At 46.0% G+C, this 20,727-nt stretch overlaps 1 protein-coding gene across 4 annotated transcripts in view; it reads right to left on the bottom strand.

The window, feature by feature from the left end:
* FOXP3 (forkhead box P3) overlaps positions 1-20,727 on the bottom strand; it is a 90,550-nt gene that overhangs the window by 43,463 nt on the left and 26,360 nt on the right. For 2 of the 4 annotated variants that reach the window (XM_069985963.1, XM_069985961.1), the window contains exons 3-4: positions 10,075-10,149; positions 8,263-8,316 (exon numbers count right to left, since the gene is read on the bottom strand). The gene's annotated coding sequence lies outside the window, so the exon portion shown is untranslated. Of the gene's footprint in view, positions 1-1,115; positions 1,199-6,354; positions 6,480-8,262; positions 8,317-10,074; positions 10,150-20,727 lie in introns of those variants that run through there. The other 2 variants (XM_069985960.1, XM_069985967.1) reach the window with 2 other exon arrangements.

The raw sequence follows: 20,727 nt of genomic DNA on the forward strand, positions 1-20,727 counted from the left end.
TATTTCACAAGTGATATAATTATTCTCAGGTATTATCAGGTATATATTTTTATGGGATATCCTCAAAACATGACCTCTTGGTGGGTCTTAAGGACTGGAGTTGAGAAACTGAACTAAAGACTATTAGCCCCAAGCATGGACAGTCCATAATAACGTACGGCGTTCTTTAATGAGGCATTAAGTCATATAACGTTTAAAATTTGATAGAATATTGTTGCTATGACTTATTAACTATTGTATTCACAAGTGAGGAGACAACATAGAATTTTTCATACAAACCGACTGTGATTCGGAATACAGATGACAATCTTGGCAAGAAAATATAGAGCAGAAATAGTTTTTGTCTGGGTGCCAGGCTAGGGGGACCGGGATGGGGAGAGACAGAACGTGTGAACATGAAGATGAGTGATCACTTATTATACAGACGTAATTCATCATCGATATCCCTTTAAAGTTTCCAGACTAGAACTTGTGACAGACGTCCACGAGGTGCCGAGGAGCGTGAGGTTATAACATGTAAAGAAACACTACGGAGCAATAAAATGAGTTGTATCAGACTCCACTCATTTATAGCTAGTAAAGTATAAAAAAGAAAGAGATAATGGGATGTGTGACTCTCTAATAAGGTATGGTAATACCGAAAATTCCTAAAAATAAAAAGTCTTCGAGTCACTCCTCACGCTCTACAACCGGTCCATGAAGCGTATCCCAAACTCGATATGTTGGCACTAGAGGAAAAATTTGGAACTTTTACGGGTAGGAACGGTTAAATATTATAAATGTTGGTTTGGTCGGTTATTAATAGTCATTCGAGGCTTAGGTTCTCTAAAAAACTACATTGGCTAGAAAAGTTCTGATCTCTTCTCCGCCATATTAAAAAATTCTAGGCCCTCGGGACGCGAAAGAGTTAAATACGCAAAGCTGGAGGCTTCCGAGAGCAACTGTGTACTGAGCTTAAAAAAAGCTGACACAGCTGTCCTTACAGGCCTGTTTCGGATGTCCCTCTAAGCCACCAACAAGAATGTTATTGAGGCTGCTCACTGACAGAAGAGGTCTCCTTTACCATAAACATTTCCTTAAATCCCAGCTTTGTTTTTTCCTTCCTGTGTCCTCACCTCTTTATTTAGAGTCATACGAGCTGTGGCGTCCATCATGATCTCGAATGTCCACCGTTCCTGCCTTCTTGGCCGGAGACTTAGCTGCTGCAGTGTGCTGCTCGAGCGGACAGGGTGCTTCTTGTACATCTGGGCTCTTACAGACCTTCAGGTACAGGCTCAGTCTTTTATCTCCAGAGTGCCCTTTCATCTTGAAGCCAAGAACTGACGTCATATCAAAGCCTTCTGCCCGACAGAGGGACACTGAATCTGCTTCATCCCCACACAGAGAACCGAGGAGGAGAAGCAAATAGCTAAAGATTTTGCTTTGTCAATGTTTTTGTTTTTTAAAAATTGAGTGTTTCCTATCGATTTGATGTTAAAGACTGTATCGTCCTCACGTATAGACAGATAACAAAGAACATCATCAACATACAAAGTTATATGCGTTGTAAAGTTAAAAAGGTGCTGTCAAGCTCAACCAGGTTCAAACTGAAGAACCTTGAACTATTGAAGGCTCATACTCTAGTTATTACAAAATGTATTGGCGGAATAGTAACTGTCTTGGACACATCAAGTTATTAATAAGGACTAGGAAGTTTCTAAGACAGTCTACCATATTAATAATGGAACTGCCAACCATCTTGTGTGTGGAAGACTCCAGAACGGCCAACCATCTCATATCTCAGAGACTTCAGACTCTTCGCCGACAGTAGATGCTGGGGGGAAAGGATCAGGAATGTTGGATTTCAACTTCCCAATCTTTTTTTCTTGGAGAGATAAACCACCGCCAGTCTGGACTTTACTCTTTTTACAGTAACTCAAGCTGTAAATAACCGAAGGTTTAGAAAAATCTTTAGGTTTTTAAAAAAAGCTATTTAACAATGCATTTTGTTGAGCTCCACACACCTTCATCAGGTCAAAAGGAGTCTGGCTTTCCCCCTTGTCTATCCATGGGGAGATAAAGAAAGATGAGAATTCAGCCTACGGCTACCATATGTGTATGGCCAGCTTGATCTTCCGCTTCAAACAAAGTCATGTTGTAGGTGTCGTTGTAGATGGGCACTTTGGTACTTGCCCCAACATATTCTCCGGTGGACTAGTCCAACCTATTTTTGTAATACGACTAATCCAGAGAAAGTGAAATCTAAATACTAGATGGACTAGATGTCCTTTTTCTGCCGACAGTCTTCTATGTTTCCAGAAGGATTTACAGAAGTGATGTGCTGTCAGTTGTGGAAGAGTCAAATTTGTTAGGCATAGTTAAATTATTCTCTATTAGTATATAAGAAATTAAATGTAATATTGAGAGATGGGGTTTTTGTTCCATTTTTGGTGGGATGGAACCAGTATTTAATGTGAACCTCTAAAGCCTGAAGACCCTTGTGGAGAATTGTTCTTGAGCGACGTACACATCCCACGTTGCTTTGTTTTTGCATTTCTTTAGCTAATCATGTGATCTGGATCAGCAAGAGCGAGACATATACAGTGAATACAGTCAACCAAGCTAAGGGGGAATTCCACCTTTGTCTTCTGACATTTCAGGACATGTGAACTGGTACCAGGTCTCCAGAAAACAAAGCCTTCTAAGCAATCTGTAATGTGCCAAGACTCTTTTAGTGCTGCTCAATCATTTCTGCAACTTTCTTGAAGGGGTAGGGTCCTGTGCTGATAAGGGGGTCACAGAGGGTCCTAATCACTGTCCATCAGTGTGGATCCGGCAAGCTGGTGGTTCATTTACCTGCTGTAGCACCAGCTGGGAAAATGTTATAAATGAGGGTCCTGAGTAAAGGACCTCCTCAAATCTCCCCTAATAGGGTTCTGGAAAATAGATACTGAAAATAGAGAGTACAGTTCTGATTACTACTGTTGACATGGCCTGCTGACTACGTCTGTACTGCCTGATTCTCTGGTGCTTTGCAATGGCACTGTTCCCAGCACCAGCCACTACCCACACCAGGACCACACTTGTAGAACGACATGGTACCCTCAATAGCACTCCAGCTGATCTATCCAGGAGCGGGAAAAAGTGTGAGGTTCTAGAGGGCATTCCGCTGTCCCATGGCAGACACCACCTGCATATTCTTTTTAGTGAAGTAGTGTACTGAACTGTACTGAACCTCTTTTTGGGGTCTGTACAGCTGGTGTACTATGTCTTTAAAGGGGTTATCCAGCGCTACAAAAACATGGCCACTTTCCCCCTACTGTTGTCTCCAGTTTGGATGGGGTTTTGAAGTAAATGGAGCTTAATTGCAAACCACACCTGAACTGGAGACAACAGTAGGGGGAAAAGTGGCCATGTTTTTGTAGCGCTGGATAACCCCTTTAAGTGTAACTATTATTTCAGGTGACTTTTCAGGAGGCGCTGTCCTGTGTCTGTATATGCGGAGTAGGACTATATCTGGTCATTCTAGCACTAGCAATTTTCCCCTGGTCACCCTGCAAACACCATCTCTGTGTCTGCTTTTCCCATGCTCAGCTGCAGTGCAGATGCAGACCGGCCTCTGTGCTGCCTCCTATACACTATGTAGTCACGAAAAATGGGATCCAGTAATCTCACCTCAATGTAGCAAACCTAAGAAGTTTGTAGAATAGCCCTGAGCAGTCTCACATGAGAACTCAGCGTTTTCTCTGGCCACAAAGTCTGCACATTGCACAGGCGGATTGTTACCTCTTCCAGCTCACTCATTCACACTGTTTTGTGAGTACAGAAGGAACAGGGGCGGATTAACTTTACTATGGGCCCCGGGCTGTTCACTCGCCTAGTATATAACCCAGCCCCTTAAACTTCCCGCCGCCCGCAGCATACAGTACATTACCTGCTCTGAGGTTCTCGTCGGTCCCCATCAGCCAATCAGTGCACGGCAGCACTGATTGGCTGAGCGGGACTGACGGGAGCCAGGAGCCTCACATACAGCCGCGGTGCCGACCAGGTAATGTACTGTATGCTATGAGCGGTAGGGGGATAAAGGGGCCGGGTTACATACTCCCGTGGGTATGTAACCCCATTGAACTTCCCACTACCAGGATTCGCAGCGGATTTCACTGCAAACTCGCAAATCCGGTACGTGTGAAGCTACCCTTAAGCTGAGTTTTAGCTCGTCAGGTTACAGCTGCGACCGATGCGAGTTAAAGGAGTGTTGCCATATTGGGAGTTATGGATATTGTGTAAACCAGCTGGGTCTTGTGGTCCATTTACAGTTCTCACTGTCTTTTATTTGTTTTCTATGTGTCACTCGTACATCTGTCATTTTGTTACTGAGCGGTTTTCACACCTTTGAAAGGAAATAAATGTTTCCTGCCGAGCTCTTGTCATGTCAACCATGTAATATTCTGTTTTCCTTGAAACAAACTTCGAGAACTGTTTTCTTGCTATTAATTTACAGTATATCGTTCTTCTTATCTTGTATCTGTTATATCACTTATTTCTTAGTAAGACTCTAGCTGGACCTACATATTGTATCCTGTGTATATTATGGGAACTCCACACATAGCAATTCCCTAACTATAAAGAAAATGTCTGGGTGCGAGAGACTAAATACCCCCAAGCGAATCCCATAGATTTGGTGCGGATTTTATCTTCCCCGTTGAGCAAAATGGGAAAATCCATGACAAATCCGCAACATAAATTGACATTTAAAATCCGCACTGCCGGTAATTTCAGTCAGGAGAAGGTCTGCTGTGAGTAGATGAGATTTCAGAAATCACATTCACTTTGCTGGTGCTGCAATCTCCTGCGGGTTTCCATGCCACTTTCCGCAAATCACTATATTCTGCATCTAACCTTATAGACGGCTGCTGCGCTACTGACACAGATAGCTTCCCCAAGTGTAATGTCTAATCTAATGCTAACATTTATTATATGGACATCAGAGGAGGCTGCAGCACTACTGACCCAGACAGCTTCCCCAAGTGTAATGTCTACTCTAATGCTAACATGCATTATATAAACATTAGGGGAGGCTGCAGCACTACTGACACAGACAGCTTCCCAAAGTGTAATGTCTAGTCTAATGCTAACATGCATTATATAAACATTAGGGGAGGCTGCAGCGCTACTGACACAGACAGCTTCCCAAAGTGTAATGTCTAGTCTAATGCTAACATATATTATATAGATATCAGGGGAACCTGCAGCACTACTGACCCAGACAACATCCCCAAGTGTAATGTCTATTCTAATGCTAACATGCATTATATAAACATTAGGGGAGGCTGCAGCACTACTGACACAGACAGCTTCCCAAAGTGTAATGTCTAGTCTAATGCTAACATGCATTATATAAACATTAGGGGAGGCTGCAGCGCTACTGACACAGACAACTTCCCAAAGTGAAATGTCTAGTCTAATGCTAACATGCATTATATAGACATCAGGGGAGGCTGCAATGCTAAGGATACAGAAAGCTTCCCCAAGTGTAATGTCTACTCTAATGCTAACATGCATTATATAGACATCAGGGGAGGCTGCAATGCTACGGATAAAGAAAGCTTCCCTAATTGTAATGCATACTCTAATTGGACTATGTATTCTAATGCTAACATGTATTATATAAACATCGGGGGAGGCCCTGTATCCCTAGCAATGTATAAGTACGCCAGGACCAGGGTTTGAGCTGCCCTGCTGTTCCCAAAAAAGTCATCGGTGGCAGCAGAGGGGCCGTTTCTTCCCTTAATGCTGCCACTCAATGTAAAAAAAGTTCAGATTTTCATATATTTTACATACAGAAATGCTGATTTTGCACCACTCTCACTAAACTCATATAGCCGGCATGGCTTATGTTTTGGTGTAATTAGTGCCATTTTGTGCCACTTTTTGGCAAAAGGTGGCGCACAAAGCATAACCTAGTTTTATAGTAAAATAAGGAGTAAACCAACACGATGATCCCGTTTCTTATTTTTCAATGTATTATTGAACTTTTCTCCTTACTTTCTCCCTTCTGTACTGGCCGGCCTAAGAGCCAACAATTACACTAAAAACATCGAGATCATTAAACTAACCCAATTTTAACAGCCACCGCAACAATTACAATTACTGGAAAAACTACATTTTATGATCTCAAGGCTTTTGTAAAATATCCTTTAATGGTGGAATCGGCACCTTAAGCCTCCATGCTGAGGATTTACACAAGGAGATGGAAACAGACAGACGTGTTAAAAGTGGGAATTTTAGGAATCAGGACTTTAGCGGAGGCTTTGATGAGTTGTATGGATGTATTATGAGTTTCTATTACCAGATTCCTCAGTCACATTTACTTACCACATAGATCAACTTTCCATTTCTCTTTGATTCCAACGATTTTGTTAAAGAGCAGTTATCCAAAAAGCTAAAATCATTCGGTATAATAAGAACCAGGACCTATTAGGCTTCACTGATGACATGTTCTGGGAGTACAATATAAGAAGAAGGGTTAGAAGTGAAATAAAATTGGACATGCACATGTTCTGCAGTGCCCTGGTACCTGAGCTACTTTATACGGTATATAGAATTGTTGTTTGACTGACGAACACCTTGTGTAACAATTTAAACAGTGTTTGGGTAACATGGAACATAGAAGATAGAAACATAGAAGATTGTCGGCAGAAAAACCCCCGGTCTAGTCTGCCTTTTTATTATTTCCCTTATTATGGATAGATATATGTTTATCCCAGGCAAGTTTACATTCCGTTTTAGTAGATTTACCAACCACATCTGCTGAAAGTTTGTTCCAAGCATCTACTACTCTTTCAGTAAAGTAATATTACTCAGGTTGCTTCTGATTTTTCTCCCAAGTAACCTCTCACTGTGTCCTCTTGTTTTTGTGTTCTTGGACTGCCCGCTCAGCCAGTCACTGATTGGGGCAGGACACCTCTCCAGCCATTGATTGGCTGAGCAGGCTGTCCATCAGCTGGGACAGACATTTTCTACCGAGTTGTAAAATCTTCACTCAGAGTAAAATGCCATTAGCCAAGGGTCCCAGAGCCTGCACACACTTCTTCCCACCACTCACAGGGTAGATTACTTAGCCTTGTAGGAAGTTAGTTACTTAGTGGAGGAAGTAGGTTCAGTCTTATCCAGATTCTCACAGAGAGAAGACACACAGAGCAAAGTCCCTGCTGTAGCCAAGCCAGGGCCTGGTTTATGCCAGGACCCTTGTCTGGGACATAAGTTCAGTCTGGTCTAGTCTAGTCGGTGACACATGTGTACAGATGCAGATAGAGTCAACCAGTTCTTCAAGTATTCATACTATATCTACTATGCAGTGCTAAGCACTTTAAGGCTATGTTCACACTACAAAAAAGTACGGCCGTTGTTGCCATCGGCAACAATGGCCGTACTTTTCACGTTGTGGAACACTGCCTCTGCTTCTGTGGGATCCCGGCCGCTTGCTTCATTGTGAGCTGCGGGAGGTTCTGATGTGGGCGCGCGCTGATGCGCCCGCATCAGAACACTACGGCCAGAAAAATCACCCGGCTGGTACTTAAGTACTGGCCGGGATGATCCGGGCAGAGACCGGCCGTTCCGTGACCCGGCAGGGTCACGGAACGGCCGGTCTTAAACGTAGTGTGAACATAGCCTAAGGGAGAAGAGTCTAGGAACATCCTAGCCCACACTGTGAACCAGTCTAAAAAGTGCAGGGCAGTATTCTTAGACACAAGAGGAAGTAGCCTGGATAGGACAAAGCTTCCAAGGAAGGTCTACGTATCCCATCTCGCAGTGCAGGTAATTGGGACAGCCTCGGGAGCTTAGCTTCGCCCAGATAACCACAGCTGGGGCTTGTATCACCCTATTAGAACGGGTCACTCCACACTGTAGGGCACAAGGTGGTCAGACTAAAGTCTATACTCAGGTATAAGTAACTTCTTACTCTACAAGTATTCTCTTAAGTTCCGGCAGAGTACATTGCTACATTGGGTTAGGACTCCCTCAACAAACGCTTCTCCTCTACTCTACTTTCAACTCTTCAAGCACTGCTGTCTTCTACCTCTTTACCTCTTAAATTAGAGCCCAGATTTACCCTAAAGATCCAAGCAACTTAACAACTGAAGAGAAAAAAGCCCTAAAACGGTTAAGCAATAGGGAAGATGTAGTTATAAAAAGGGCAGACAAAGGGGAAATACGGTTTTAATGTGGAAAAAAAATTATGTGAACGAAGCTTTAAAACAACTAAAAAATCCCAACACTTACCGACCCTTGAAAGAGAATCCCACGGTTAGGGTTAGGACCCGTCTTCAGACTCTTCTGAAAAAATATGTAGAAAAAGGGGTTATTTCAAAACATAAAGCAGAAAAACTTATACCTACACATCACAGACCACCTGTATGGTATCATATACCAAAGATACACAAAGGTCAAAATCCCCCACCTGGACGACCTATTGTGTCCGGTATTGGTTCCCTCACCGAACCACTGTCCAAATATATTGACTGGCTATTGAGACCCCTCTTAAGAGGGGCTCCTGCCCTAATAAAAGATACTAATGAATTTCTTAAAATGTTGGACAAGATGGATTCGGTTGAGGGTACAATACTGGGCACAATAGATGTAGAAAGTCTATACACAAAAATTCCTCACAACCTTGCAGTTCAAGCCATAAAGACACTACTACAATATACTGACAAAACTTCGGACTTCATTGACTTTGTATGTGAGTCACTTGAATTTATTTTACAGAACAATATCTTTCAGTTTCAAAATAACTGGTATGTCCAATGCGAGGGTACAGCGATGGGTACGCCCGTCGCATGTACCCTCGCAAATCTTTATTTGGCCATGTTGGAAAGAGAAATGATTTTCTCACAACATAATTCTTTCATCAACAAATTAATCTGTTATCATCGTTTTGTTGATGATATTTTCATTTTATGGAAAGGTACAACTGATGATTTTTCAGATTTCGTCACATATTTAAAGCATAACTGTCATGTTTTTTTTTATTGCAGAAATCGGTAGTATAAGCGATTTTAAGAAACTCTGTAATAGGTTTCATCAGCCAAAAAAGCCTCCTTCTGTACTCAAGAAGCAATCTCCCAGCCTCCCCCCCTGACTTCTTATCTGTGCATTATCAGGCAAACACGTCTTCATTACAGAGAAGCCAGTGAAGACGGGTTCTGCTCTCTCCATTGTAAGCCTATGAAGGGGGGAGGGGCTGAGGGAGATGAGGGAGCAGGAAGAGGTGACATGAAGGTCAGCTGTTTGTAGACTCTCTGGGCAGCTAAAACGCTAAATTCAGGTGTCAGAAAGGTCAGTGCTTATCTATGAACTTACTGAGAGAAGATTGGGTGTTGTGCTGTGCAGGACTGCTCCGTGCTCAGTCACTCCTAACAGCCCCTCCCCTCTCCATAGCCACATAATGGAGACAGAAATCCTGCTTCTTCTGATGTGAGGGGGGAGGCTGGGAGATTGCTTTTTCAGTCCAGAAGGAAACTCTTTTAGTACATAAAACCTATTACAGAGTTTCTTAAAATCGCTTGTATTGTTGATATTTAATGTTTTCAGAAAAATGACCCTGAAATGACAGTTACGCTTTCAATAACAATAAATTTAATATGAGTTTTACTATGAAAACGCACTCTGAAGAAATCGAGTTCCTGGATGTGATGGTCGCGATTAAAGACAGTCGGATCACCACTTCCAGTTACCGAAAACCTACTGCTACAAACTCACTACTGCATTATAACAGTTATCATCCCATACACACGAAACAGGCAGTTCCCTACGGACAGTTTTTACGATTACGCCGTATAAATAGTGATGATAATACTTTTTTACAAAAAGCAAATGAACTCATGATCAGATTGTTCCAGAGAGGGTATCCCATGTCCGAATTACAGAGAAGTAAAGACAGAGCATTCCATCAAGATAGAAAAGAATTACTATATAAAAAGAGCAATAATTCTAAAAAAAATAGAGAAAGAGAAAAATTCTCATTTTGCTTTTACATTTAAATATTCTCCTCTAGCCAATCTAATCAGGAAATCTATAAAAGAGAATTGGTACCTGATAAAGCGGGATCCTATTCTCGCCGAACAGGTACCGGACACCCCAATGGTTGCTTTTAAAAGATGTAAAAACCTGAAGGACATATTAGTTCATAGTAAGTTACAAGATGAAGAAAATAAGGAGAACTGACTCACTAAAAATGTCCCAAAAGGTAATTTTAAATGTGGGTCATGTTCCTGGTGTCCATATTATAGTGAAAATAAAATGGTCATGTTAGGAGGTGTCACTCAAAAAATAAATGATCTGATATGTTGCCGAAGCAAGAATGTCGTGTATGCCATGACCTGCACCAGCGGTTTGTATTATATAGGCAAAACCATCCGCTGTTTAAACCGCAGGTTCAGCGAGCATATACGATCCTTGCGTACCGGAATAGGAGCTACATGCTTTATAAAACACATGAAAGACATTCACAATAGCAACACTAAAGAGGTCAAATTTATGGGTCTAGAAAAAGTACAAGGCAAAATTGGGCAAGACATAAATAAATTACTATTAGGGTATATTCACACGGGCGGGCTCGGCTGGCTGCGGCTGGGCAACACACTGATTGGCCGGACGGGAGAGCAGGACGCCGGACCCGTGCAGCAAGGACAGGTAATGTATGCTTACAGCGGGGGAGCCGGGTGGGAGCAGAAGGGGTTAAGGGCGGTATAATTACATACTCGCTGCGGTCGTTTAGACCGCAGCAAGTATGTAGTGTATGGGAACTGCCAGGACCTGCCGGGCTCGCAGCGAGATTCTCGCTGCGTGTGAATATACCCTTACAAAAAGAAGCGCGCTGGATTCTGGCTACAAATGCCCAAGGTCCAAGCGGACTGAATGACAGGATAGATCTCAGTATGTTCCTTTAACATAGCGTGTATCACATGTTGTTTTTAACTATTTTGTTACTCCTCCCCCATTTACGTCATCAGGTGTATAACACACCTGCAAGCGGGATGGAGGTAGCGACGTCTGATAGAAGCGCCGGCAGGGCGCGAAGCAGCTGTCACGTCTGTGTGAATACAGTGCTCTGGCGTATCTACCACCCGATTATACATGGATGGCTTTTAACCTGATATGAACGAATAAAGAGGAAGATATTTTATGGGGTGAGTGCGCTCCCATTTTTTCTACATGTATATGATACCTCTTTCCTCTTTAATTCTTCAAGCACCTCTTCAGGCACAGCCAAGAAAAGCACTAAAGTTTATGTGAAGATTTATCTATTTTACCAAACTGTATTGTACTACTAAGTGACTGCACAGTAAAGCTGTTCTATTTTTTATATTACTGGGACTCCTTCATAATTTATTTGCACCAGCACACATACACACTAGCCGCACACCTTGGGATATTTTTTTCCTTTCTGTGGGTGGCGGTACCGATTGTCTGGGTGGGTCAATTGCCACTCACTATTACCGTGACAAGAGCCCAAGGGACCCATCACAACCCCGCAGAGCACCTACAATTTTGGGGAGTACAGCCAGCCAAAAAACAGGGCAGGTATCACCAATCACACCTGTGTGCTGGACAAGCACTGGCGTCACGCAATACCTTATCTTTGGCTGAGCTGTAAAGCAGAACCAACAACATACACATCATCATCTGCCCTACCACATATAAAGCCCAGCATACAATTTGCTTTCCCTATTGCCTGGTTGCACTGGTGACTCATTTTAGGTCTGTCAGAAATCACTACCCCTAAATCCTTCTCTGCTGAAGTCATTGCTAACACAGTACTGCCGATATGATACTTAGATAGAGGATTCCTTCTCCCCAAGTGCATTATTTTACTTCTGGAAACATTGAGCTGCAGTTTTCATTGTTTTGACCTCTTATCTAGTAAAGCTATTGTTAGGAATGTGACTTTGCGCTCCTCAGTCCGTGCCGGGCGGCCTAAGAAGCGCTAAATTTCTGTCTGTGTTTGCACTGAATGAACTGTGTTTTACTTTCCAGCCACACCTGCCTTGCCTGTCAGACTTCTGGCAGTGCAGGGGTTACTGCACTGCTAGATCTGTTCAGCTGAGCTTGGTGCTGGGATCAGGGCTGGTCCAATCAGCTGCTGGACCTAGTCTCTGATCCTGGATAAAAAGCAGTCAGATCCTCAGTTCTCTGCTGGCTATTAGGGTCTATTCACACGTCAGTATATTTTTCCAATCCGCAAATTTCAGTCAGTATACAATCCGCAAATTCAGTCTGTATTGCATCCGTATTGCATCCGTATTGCATCCGTATTGCTTCAGTAAAATACAGACCCCATAGAGTTGTATTGGATGTGTCAGTTACTGTCCGTACTAGGGTCTGTCCTTTTTTTTTTGCGGAACGGATTGCAGCCCAGTACACAACACGGATGTGTGTATAGGTCCATTGAAATACATTGGTCCTATATTATTGCGGATCCGCAATTAAGGACATGAACAGGACGTATGAATACGTCCTGTTCATGTCCTTAATTGCGGATCCGCAATAATATAGGACCAATGTATTTCAATGGACCTATACACACATCCGTGTTGTGTACTGGGCTGCAATCCGTTCCGCAAAAAAAAAAGGACAGACCCTAGTACGGACAGTAAACTGACACATCCAATACAACTCTATGGGGTCTGTATTTTACTGAAGCAATACGGATGCAATACGGATGCAATACGGATGCAATACGGACTGAATTTGCGGATTGTATACTGACTGAAATTTGCGGATTGGAAAAATATACTGACGTGTGAATAGACCCTTAGTTGTTACTAGTCCCAGCTCCCCTGCTCCTTTCCCAGCGTTCCCTGTCCTAATCCCCTTGCTATTGCTCTGCCCGTGTTCTGACCTCTTGCTTGACATTTGACTATCCGCTCTCCTTGTACTTGATTTTGTACTGCGTTGTCTGTTTGGTTTTGACCCTGCTAAATGACTATCCTCCATTGTGTTTTGTTTGTCTGTCTACGTTTTGTGTATTCACCTACGCAGTGTCCGACTCCGTGGTTGTCCGTGACCGTTTAAGGTCGACTGAGGCAAGTAGGCAGGTGACAGTGGGTGGGTTCAGATCTAGGGCCCACTGTCTCTTGTCTTGTCTACGCCTGCCAGTCCTGACAGCTATCCTTGACTCCTCTGAGAATATCAACCCTATTGCACACTTTTATGTCATCAGCAAACAGGCAAACCTTACCTACCAAACCTTCTCCTATGTCACTAACCTTACCTACTGTACCAAACCTTCTCCTATGTCACTATCCTTACCTACCAAACCTTCTCCTATGTCACTAACCTTACCTACCAAACCTTCTCCTATGTCACTATCCTTACCTACCAAACCTTCTCCTATGTCACTATCCTTACCTACCAAACCTTCTCCTCTGTCACTAACCTTACCTACCAAACCTTCTCCTATGTCACTATCCTTACCTATTACACCTCATCCTACACACTATCCTTACCTACCAAACCTTCTCCTATGTCACTATCCTTACCTACCAAACCTTCTCCTATATCACTATCCTTACCTACCAAACCTTCTCCTATATCACTATCCTTACCTACCAACCCTTCTCCTATGTCACTAACCTTACCTACCAAACCTTCTCCTATATCACTATCCTTACCTACCAACCCTTCTCCTATGTCACTAACCTTACCTACCAAACCTTCTCCTATATCACTATCCTTATCTACCAAACCTTCTCCTATGTCACTATCCTTACCTACCAAACCTTCTCCTATGTCACTATCCTTACCTATTACACCTCATCCTATATCACTATCCTTACCTACCAAACCTTCTCCTATGTCACTATCCTTACCTACCAAACCTTCTCCTATATCACTATCCTTATCTACCAAACCTTCTCCTATGTCACTATCCTTACCTACCAAACCTTCTCCTATGTCACTATCCTTACCTATTACACCTCATCCTATATCACTATCCTTACCTACCAAACCTTCTCCTATGTCACTATCCTTACCTACCAAACCTTCTCCTATGTCACTATCCTTACCTACCAAACCTTCTCCTATATCACTATCCTTACCTACCAAACCTTCTCCTATGTCACTATCCTTACCTACCAAACCTTCTCCTATGTCACTATCCTTACCTATTACACCTCATCCTATATCACTATCCTTACCTACCAAACCTTCTCCTATGTCACTATCCTTACCTATTACACCTCATCCTATATCACTATCCTTACCTACCAAACCTTCTCCTGTGTCACTATCCTTACCTACCAAACATTCTCCTATGTCACTATCCTTACCTACCAAACATTCTCCTATGTCACTATCCTTACCTACCAAACCTTCTCATATGTCACTATCCTTACCTACCAAACCTTCTCCTATGTCACTATCCTTACCTACCAAACCTTCTCCTATGTCACTATCCTTACCTACCAAACCTTCTCCTATGTCACTATCCTTACCTACCAAACCTTCTCCTATGTCACTATCCTTACCTACCAAACCTTCTCCTATGTCACTAACCTTACCTACCAAACCTTCTCCTATGTCACTATCCTTACCTACCAAACCTTCTCCTATGTCACTATCCTTACCTACCAAACATTCTCCTATGTCACTATCCTTACCTTCCAAACCTTCTCCTATGTCACTATCCTTACCTACCAAACCTTCTATGTCAGCCGCGACCTCTCCATGCAGCCGCCGGGGTCCATGTGCAGGGACCCGCCGCTGCTACTAGTTCGGCCCCGGGGGGCGCCATACCTCGCCCCGCTCCTGTCACCCGCTGTGCCAGCCGGGGTGCGCGCACCGGCTGTCTCAGATTTAAAGGGCCAGTCCGCCCCTAATTGGTAGTTGCACCAATCACTCCCTATAAATCCCAGCATGCCCTGTCCCTCGTGTTGGAGCCTCTACATGCTTCCCATAGCGTTTGGCCCAGCTCCCCATTGTTCCTGACCTCAGTCCTTGTTCCTAGTCCCTGTCCACAGTCCCGGTCCCTAGTCCCTGTCCGCTGCTTGCCCATTGTTCCTGAGCACTGCCTGCCACCTACGGTTACGCCTACAGACCTCTGCCTGCACTATCATCTGCCTACTGCTCCTGCCACGCCTCGCCTGCTGTCACTAGCAACCAAGCCAGGGGTAGCGACCTGGGGGTCGCCTGCCGCAGGAAGTCCATCCCGCCTTGCGGCGGGCTCTGGTAAAAACCAGCGGCCCCTTAGATTCCGCTCCCTGGTGCGGTTACTACCATCGCTAGTGACGGTTCAGTGGATCTAGACTCCAGGCGTTACAGTAGGCTCCAACCATGGATCCCGGCGAGGTGCCTGATATCCGCGACGTAGCCCGAGTGGTCGCCCAACAGGCGCAACAGATCCAGCAACAGTCGCAGCAGATTCAGCAACTGACCGCCGCCTTACAGCAGCTTACCACAGCCCAGCGCTCACCACCTCCTGCTGCCTCTTCGACACTTCGACTGGCTCTCCCAAGCAAATACGGTGGTGACTCCAAGTTGTGCAGAGGATTCCTGACTCAATGCACCATGCATATTGAACTCTTAAGTAGTCAGTTTTCCACCGAGCGCTCTAAAGTGGCTTTCATCATCAGCCTATTGGAGGGTAGAGCTCTGGCTTGGGCCACGCCGCTGCAGGACCGAGATGACCCTGCAGCTGCCAATCTCTGAACCTTCCTGGCCGAGTTTCGCTCCGTCTTTGAGGAACCTGCCCGTGCGTCTTCGGTTGAGACTGCTCTACTCAATCTCTCACAAGGGAGTTCCTCCGTTGGCGACTACGCCATCCAGTTCCGCACCCTGGCAGCAGAATTAGACTGGAATGAGGCCACTCTAATAGCCACCTTCAAGAAGGGCCTGTCCAGTAGGGTGAGAGACGTGCTTTCCGCCCGAGACCTACCTACCTCCCTGAACAAACTCATCCTACTGGCCACCAGGGTCGATACTCGTTTTTCTGAGAGAGAGGAGGAGGTCCGGCATGAACGGCGACTAAGCCTGTCCCGTCGTTATCACCAGCTGGCGCCGGTCTTCCAGAATCCTGAAGTTCCGGTGTCCCAGCCGACTCCTGAGATTCCTATGCAGGTGGAACGGGCTCACCTGACGCCTGATGAGAGAATTCGTCGTCTGGAGCTGAATCTCTGCCTCTACTGTGGTGGTCCGGATCACTTTTGGCTGAGATGTCCCCAACGTCCTCAAGCGTCCGGGAAACGCCAGCACCTAGGTCCAGTGGGAGAAGCCTCCCTAAGTGTGAATGTCACCTCTCCAAGGTTGTCTATGCCAGTCTCCATTCAGACACCCACGGGACAAAATCACCAGACTACTGCCTTTCGCGATTCTGGGTCAGCAGGCAGTTTTATTGCAGCAACATTGGTCCAAAGATGGCGGCTACCTGTGACCCAACTAGCCAGACCCCTGACTATCTCCTCGGTCACGGGCGAGATTCTTACCGACCATGTGCACTACCAGACCGCACCTCTAGTCCTCCAGGTGGGCACTTCACATTAGGAGAAGATCTCCTTCTACGTCCTGCCCCATTCTTCTTCCACCATCCTCCTGGGACTCCCTTGGCTGCGATTACATGCCCCTAAGCTGGACTGGAGAACCGGGAAGATTCTCAGTTCGGGTCAGGACTGTTCCAACCGGTGTCTGAGGTCACCTCAGCCCAAGTACTCTATGTCGTCACCCGACCCCGCCAAGCCTCTATCCGGCCTACCGGCGGAATACCAAGACTTGCCTGATGCCTTCTCTGCCAAGGAGGCGGACTCTCTACCACCTCATCGGGCTTATGATTGTCCCATAGACCTCCTTCCTGGAACTTCTTCTCCACAAGGTCGGGTGTACCCTCTCTCCGTACCCGAGACTGAGGCCATGTCCTCCTACATCCGGGAGAACTTACAGAAGGGTTTCATCCGCAAATCCACATCCCCTCGCCACATTATACCTCCCGATTGCCTAGTGCCAGTCGCCACCTCTACTCTTCAGAGAGTGCCTCCCGGAAAGACCTATGTGCGCCCTGCACTTCGAAGACGAATTTTGAAGTGGGGTCATTCCTCTTTTGTGGCAAGACATCCGGGAGCTCAAAAGACCGGGCAATTGATCTCTCACCACTACTGGTGGCCCAATCTCCTCCAGGATGCCAAGGACTTTGTGGCCTCCTGTGCCGTTTGTGCCAAAAACAAGTCACCCCGTCAAAGACCTGCCGGTCTACTTCAGCCATTGCCAGTTCCAGACCGTCTCTGGCGCCACATAGGGATGGACTTCATCACTGGTTTGCCTCCATCTGCAGGCAAGAAAGAGGGGGAGGCCAAAGGGGGGGGGGTACTGTCACGGCCGCGGCGGCGTCCCGTGCTCCGGGCCGCCGCCGCGACCTCTCCATGCAGCCGCCGGGGTCCATGTGCAGGGACCCGGCGCTGCTACTAGTTCGGCCCCGGGGGGGCGCCTTACCTCGCCCCGCTCCTGTCACCCGCTGTGCCGGCCGGAGCGTGTCTCCGCCTCCTAGGGCACGCGCGCACCGGCTGTCTCAGATTTAAAGGGCCAGTCCGCCCCTAATTGGTAGTTGCACCAATCACTCCCTATAAATCCTAGCATGCCCTGTCCCTCGTGTTGGAGCCTCTACATGCTTCCCATAGCGTTTGGCCCAGCTCCCCATTGTTCCTGACCTCAGTCCTTGTTCCTAGTCCCTGTCCACTGTCCCGGTCCCTAGTCCCTGTCCGCTGCTTGCCCATTGTTCCTGAGCACTGCCTGCCACCTACGGTTACGCCTACAGACCTCTGCCTGCACTATCATCTGCCTACTGCTCCTGCCACGCCTCGCCTGCTGTCACTAGCAACCAAGCCAGGGGTAGCGACCTGGGGGTCGCCTGCCGCAGCAAGTCCATCTCGCCTTGGTGAAAACCAGCGGCCCCTTAGATTCCGCTCCCTGGTTGCGGTTACTACCATCGCTAGTGATGGTTCAGTGCATCCACGACTCCAGGCGTTACACCTACCAAACCTTCTCCTATGTCACTAACCTTACCTACCAAACCTTCTCCTATGTCACTAACCTTACCTACCAACCCTTCTCCTATATCACTATCCTTACCTACGAAACCTTCTCCTATGTCACTATCCTTACCTACCAAACCTTCTCCTATGTCACTATCTTCACCTACCAAACGTTCTCCTATGTCACTAACCTTACCTATCAAACCTTCCTCTATGACACTAACCTTACCTATCAAATCTTCTGCTATGTCACTAAACTTTTACTACCAAACCTTCCCCTATATCCCTTACAAACATATTAAAATGATTATTCTTTGTATGTAATGCTGTTTTACTCTTCACACTGCTACATACTGTTACAGCAGCACACACTTGATTGATGGTTGAATATCAGTGCAAGGGTTAACATTAATGCTATGTCTCTACCACACCCAGTGGACATGTATGAAAGTAAGATTATTTGGTCACATGATTGTCTCAACCAGTAAGAGCAACGTAACGTAACAGTAAAGCAGATGTTCCTCCATGCAAAGATCCATTTCCTACTTATGGTCCCTGCCTTCCAAGTCACGTCAAGAGTTCCCAAAGTGTCTGTGAGAAGGACAAGGTAAGGAGAGAAGCCTCAGCCCTGGTCAAGTGTATCTCCTGAGTAAACTCTACTACTTCTCGGGCCTCTGAGTTGACTTTAGCACATGGAAACCTACTACAAGCAAATCACTATTTCCAGTCAATGCTGCAATGCCCGGTTGTGTTTAAGGCTATTTAAGAATTAAACATTGATTTGAAGAGATGCCACCTCCAATAGGGGGCAGCGAGGTGCAAGTTCTGTTCCTCATGGAGTGGAGCTACTTTGCATTTTGTTCTCCGACAATGCTGTAGGTCTGGAGATTTTTGACAATACTATTTGTAAAAAATGACTAGGATTCATTGATTCTGACATACATTATTAAATGCCTGTAGCTCCAGGCGTTCCATTTACCATAGAGATCGATGAACAGGGTCAAATGGTCACCCACTAATTAACAGTCTAGAAAATTAACATGATTATTAGTTTTACAGAGCAAGTGTACAGTTTTCTTCCATGATGGATGATATCAGATGAAAAAAACTAAATGGCTACTTTATTAGAGCCCCCATCTTGTGCGGCAGTGGTCCCCATCCAACACCGATGGATGGTCCAGAGCAACATTCATCCCAAAAAGACTATAAAAGCCATATAACAAGAAGCAACTGGAAATAGTTTCATATAAGAGATGGAGATACTGGCACGTAGTCAACTGGCCGTTCTAACTCATCCCAGGGATGATCTACAACAAGGGTCCTCAACTGGCAGACCGCAGAGACCATCTGTCCGAACCCCTGCTGCAGCTTAGTATACCTGTATACTGAGCTGCGCTGCTCCCCTCTGCACAGTAACTATGAGCGTTCGTAACGAGTGCTCATAGTTACATTGCAGCAGCACTGACAGAGAGGGAGCCTTTGGCTCCCTCCCTGTCAGTCACTCTTGTGGCCACAGCGGTCACAAGAGGCCGCTCTCTGTCTCTGGTGCCGACGCTCGAGTGTTGTCACTGAAGCGTTGGCGCTAGGACAATGGGAGATCGGCCTCTTGTGACCGCTGCAGTGCGGCCACAAAAGGGGAAGAGAAGAGGAGACGCCCGGACCAGGTGAATATAAGTGTTTGGTTTTTTATGTTATATGCTATATGCATAGGGGGAGCACAGGGGAGCTATATACTACTGGGGAGCACAAAGCAGGGGTCTATATACTACTGGAAGAGCGCACAGGGGGGCTTATATGGGAGGGGGAGCACACAGGGGGTCTATGTACTACTGGGGAGCACAAAGCAGGGGTCTATATACTACTGGGGGAGCACACAGGGGGGCTATATACTACTGGGGAGTGCACAGGGGGGCAATATACTACTGGGGGAGCGCAAAGAGGGGCTATATACTACTGGGGGAGCGCACAGGGGGGCTATATGCTACTGGGGGAGCGCACAGGAGGGCTATATGCTACTGGGAGAGCACACAGGGGGCTATATACTACTGGGGGAGCCCACAGGTGGCTATTCTACTGGGGGAGAGCTCACAGGGGGGCTATATACTACTGGGGGAGCACACAGGGGGCTATATACTACTGGGGGAACGCTCAGGGGTCTATATACTACTGGGGGAGCGCACAGGGGCTATATACTACTGGTGAGTGAACAAGGGGGCTATATACTACTAGGGGAGCACACAGGGGTCTATATACCACTGGGGAGCACAAAGCGGGGGTCTATATACTACTGGGGGGAGCGCACAGGGGGGCTATATAGTACTAAGTAGTGCACAGGGGGGGCTAAATACTACTGGGGAAACGCACAGGGCTCTATATACTACTGGGGGAGCGCACAAGGGTCTATATACTACTGGGGGAGCGCACAGGGGGCTATAGACTACTGGGGGAGCGCACGGGGGGGCTATATACTATTGGGGGAGTGGGCAGGGATCTATATACTACTAGGGGAGCACACAGGGGTCTATATACTACTGGGGGAGCGCACGGGGGGGGGTTATATACTACTGGAGGAGTGCACAGGGGCTATATACTACTGGAGGACCGCACGGGGGCTATATACTACTGGAGGAGCGCACGGGGGGGCTATATACTACTGGAGGAGTGCACAGGGGCTATATACTACTGGGGGAGCGCAAAGGGGGACTATATACTACTGGGGGATTGC

This window comes from Dendropsophus ebraccatus, chromosome 10, assembly GCF_027789765.1.
Source record: "Dendropsophus ebraccatus isolate aDenEbr1 chromosome 10, aDenEbr1.pat, whole genome shotgun sequence".
Taxonomy (NCBI): Eukaryota; Metazoa; Chordata; class Amphibia; order Anura; family Hylidae; genus Dendropsophus; species Dendropsophus ebraccatus.